The sequence below is a fragment of the Penaeus vannamei genome, chromosome 31 (assembly GCF_042767895.1).
Source record: "Penaeus vannamei isolate JL-2024 chromosome 31, ASM4276789v1, whole genome shotgun sequence".
NCBI classification, from domain to species: domain Eukaryota; kingdom Metazoa; phylum Arthropoda; class Malacostraca; order Decapoda; family Penaeidae; genus Penaeus; species Penaeus vannamei.
Window position 1 is genome coordinate 22,240,367 of NC_091579.1, and position 5,000 is coordinate 22,245,366.

A 5,000-nucleotide genomic window follows, 5' to 3' on the forward strand; every position below is an offset into this window, starting at 1 on the left:
ACACAGACACACACACACACACACACACACACACACACACACACACACACACACACACACACACACACACACACACACACACATATATATATATATATATATATATATATATATATATATATATATACATATATTTATATAGATATAGATAGATATATATATACATATATAAGCATGTATATATCTATATCTATATCTATCTATCTATCTATATATATATATCGACAAACTTATGATACATATACTTTTTATATAAATTTTAACGGCTCGGCAAAGCACTTGTGTTAAGAGGCACAATTTGTTGTTACTGTGCACCCACAATTTTCTAGGTTACTGTTCACACATGTAACGTTTCTGTGATGTCATTTCTCTAGTTTGTTTGACGGACGTTTGATCAGCTGTGCTACTCGAGTTTGCATCGAGAGAAAACAGAAAATTGAAAGGCAAACAAATGTCAAAATTTTCTTTTATTCGTGTTCATCTAAATTTTGCATTTGTTTGTTACGTACACGAAGTGATGACATATATTGTATTTACATTGTGGCTAGATGGTGTCTTGTTTAACTATATATACTAGATGTGATCTCAAAACGATTGAGGTTTAATTGTGTTCAGGAATATATTTGAATTCAGACATTGTATGCGTACAAAACATTTTGTAGATTCTATAGATATTTATATTTGTCAAATAAATGGCTTTATACAAGTGCCACGTGTCTCTATAGATTCTGTTATTATCCTCATGGTTCACCGTTACAGGTAACACGACAGATAAGTACGATAAGACGCTAGTGCATTAAGCTATGGTCTACATTGGGACAGTCACTAAACAGTGGACATACAATCTACAATGTCGCTCCGTTTCTGCTTTGAGCAATCATTTCCTAAACTTAATAATTGTATGTAAATGAAATTCGGCATAAATGTCAATATTTGTCGAGTAACTAACAAAAACGAAGGAAAGAAAAATCTGCCAAGATAATCTGTTCAAAGGACTCAAAATTGCCATATAACAGACCTTGTGAAAGAGAGTCAGAAAATGACAATAAAAGAAGAGGAAGATTTATCTGTATTACAATGATTATGGTATGTCAAATATAAATGATACACTTCTACACTAGTCCGGGAGCCCGTAAGGGTCTGGGCCGCTGAAAACCCAACCAATTACCCTTTGCATAGCTTAATTGCAGGTATGTCATACTTCATAGAAGTGAAAGTCTATCGCGACCCTGGTGGTAAGTGTGGCTCATAGGCCTATAAATATCAGCTGGAAAGCGAAGTGAATGAAACCAATTGGAAAATGTTCACTACAAGCTCAGGTATACTGAATAGGCCTTGCCAGACATTTTCAGTGGTGGGGAAACAAATACAGATTTATTGATGTTTATCATGACTAATATTCATGATTTATATATTGGCCCACGCACATGCGCTGTGTATACTATAAATGCTGTATGTGGATGTATACACTATGTGTGTGTGTGTGTATATATACACATACACATTTACATACGTACACACATATATACCCATCCATGTATGTATGTATGTACATATACATATACATATACATATACACAAAACAATATACATACACATTTATCGAGACACAAATAAATAAATATATATATGTATATATATGCACACACACACACACACACACACACACACACACACACACACACACACACACACACACACACACACATATATATATATATATATATATATATATATGTATATATATAAGATATATATAGATGTATATATATACACATATATATGTATATATACATATACATTTATATATACATGCATATAAGAATGGAAAAACCCTACCGTGTTGATACCTTGGGGGAAAAAACAATGCACAAACTAGATTTATTTATATAAATGAGACAGCAGCTTCGAAATGCTCTTGGAACACATCAGGTCTGAAGGGAAATGGAAAAGGGAGGTCAGACCAGGCCGAAGGATCAGGCGGTCTATACGAAGGTTGGGATGTGGGAAGCGAGGAGACCGTCGGCAAGAGAAAATCCTCTGTTCAAGTTGAAATTAGGCAGCAGCTTGTTTAAGGCAGATTCCACCAGTCTGCAGGCATGGACATCAGCAGAAGGAATGCACGCTGCCGACCAATTTATCTGATGGCCTGTGTCACACTGATGGTAGAAGAGGCCGTTGATGTTGTGTACCCTGTATAAAGCGTATTTATGTTGAGATAGACTCTTGTTGAGAATGGAGCCTGTCTCACTAAAGGGCTGCTTATTACAGGAGGCGCAAAGAACAGCATAGTTACCCATTTTCGAGGTGGATGGAGGACAGGTTGCGATGGAGAGTGTTCAGTGGCGAAAGGTGGGTAGGGCATGCTGAAGACGGGCAGGTAAGGGAACTCTTCAGGAGAGGAGTCGCGGTAGAAGGTACGCCTCGTTCTGGATAACGCGACGTCGAGAACATGGCCAGGGCAGTCCAGGTTGGAGAACGAACGACGAAGGAAATCGATCTCCTATCAAGTACTGAGGGTCATAGACGCGGAGGGCGAGGAGGAGCAGCGAGTTGGCAACACCTCTTCATATAGAGTGGATAGTCTATATACATATCAAGGCATGGATTTCCGGTATATGAAGAAGATGGTCAGCAGCAGAGCGATGAACTAGGGTCCGAGAAGGGGAGCCTGTTGTCAACCTCCCATTCCACGTTGAAACGAATGGAAGTTGAGAGAGAGTTCAGCTGCATTAGGAAATCAAGGAACAAGGCAGGGTCATGAGACCAGACGTTGTCGACATACCTCAGCCAAACCGAAGGGCGAAGGGAAATGGAAGGGAGAAGCTCCGACTCGAAGAACTCCATGAAGAGGTTTGCCATGACTGGAAAGAGAGGAGAGCCCATGGCAACACCGAACGTCTGAGAGTAGAAGCGACCCTCAAAGGAAAAGGAATTAAACTCCACACACAGACGGATCAGCTGGAGGAAGACGTCGGTGGGCAGATGGAGATAAGGGTCCTCGGCAGGAAGCTTCCTCTGAAGAAAAACGAGGACGTCACCAAGCGGGACCTTCGTGAACAGGGAGTCGACATCCTAGCTCATCATGGTCCCAGGCGGGACAATACGGACAAGGGAGATGAAGTCCAGGACTTTATCTTCCGCTCTTTTCTCTCTCTTATACTCCTTCCTCTCCCCTTCCCCTTCAGACCTGAAGTTGGATTCCAGGAGGATTCCGAAATTGTCTAGTATATTTCAATAAGTCTAATTTGTGCAGTATGTTTTTGAACATACATACATACATGCACACACACACACACACACACATATATATGTGTGTGTGCGTGTGTGTGTGTGTGTGTATAATATGAAATATACATATATATATATATATATATATATATATATATATATATATATATATATATATATATATATATATACATAAATACACACACAAATATACATACATATATATAGATATATAGATAAATAGACAGATATATAGATAGATATAGATATATGCATATGTATATATACTCGTGTGTGTGTGTACACACACACACACACACACACACACACACACACACACACACACACACACACACACACACACACACACACATATATATATATATATATATATATATATATATATATATATATATATATAATACATATATATATACATACATACATATATATATATATATATATATATACATATATATATATATATATATATATATATATATATATATATATATATATATATATAGAGAGAGAGAGAGAGAGAGAGAGAGAGAGAGAGAGAGAGAGAGAGAGAGACATAGATATAAATATATGCATATGTATATATACTCGTGTGTGTACACACACACATATATATGTTATATATATATATATATATATATATATATATATATATATATATATATGTACATATATATATATATATATATATGTATATGTTACATATATGTATATATGTATATGTTATATATATATACATATATATATATATATATATATATATATATATATATATATATATACATATATATATGTCTATATATATATATATATATATATGTGTGTGTGTGTGTGTGTGTGTGTGTGTGTGTGTGTGTGTGTGTGTGTGTGTGTGTGTGTGTGTGTGTGTTACATATATATATATATATATATATATATATATATATATATATATATATATATATATATATATATATTAAATGGGATGTTGTAGGACTCTGAAGTTAGAAGACTAGACGAAGAATAGAAGATACTAAATGATGGACACGTGCTCTATTGGAGAGGTAAATCCCAGGGCAGCAAGCAGGAATTAGTTCATAAACGCTTAGAAAAGAACATCGTGGAGTTCTATAGTGTAAGCGAAAGAGTGGCTTCAGAAACAATAGAACTAAACAATAGGCACAACTTAAAGATTGTCCAAGTCTATGTTCCAACCTGCAGCCACAGCGATGACTAGGGAGCTTCTATGATGTTCATTTAGCCAGCGAAAGAGTAAAAACCCATTCCACAATAATCACGGGCGATTTTAATGCCAAAATAGGTAAAAGGGGAATCACGGAATAGGAATGAGAGGGCAGAAATGTTAATCGATTTTGCGGAGGCTTGATCGCTCAATATCATGAATAAATTTTTAGAAAAAAGTCTAGAACGGCGACTAGAGCTGCAGTGGATATGGAAGTCACCATCTGACGTCAAAAACAAAACCGACTTCCAAATTTCAAATGGGATCGATATGATTTTAAAAAATGTGGTTATTAATAAAGTAAGTACTGACAACGCTCATTGCTTGGTCAGAGGCGAAACTAAATTATACCTCATAAGGAAAAGATACATACCCATACGAAAACTTGAAGATCAGAGCGACAGAATTTAGCCCTAACATCCAAAACAGATATTCACTTCTCAGCGACAAAGACCTCAACATTGACCAAATTAACAAACAGTTCCATAACATAATTAAGTAATCTGCACTTGAAGTATGCGGTAAA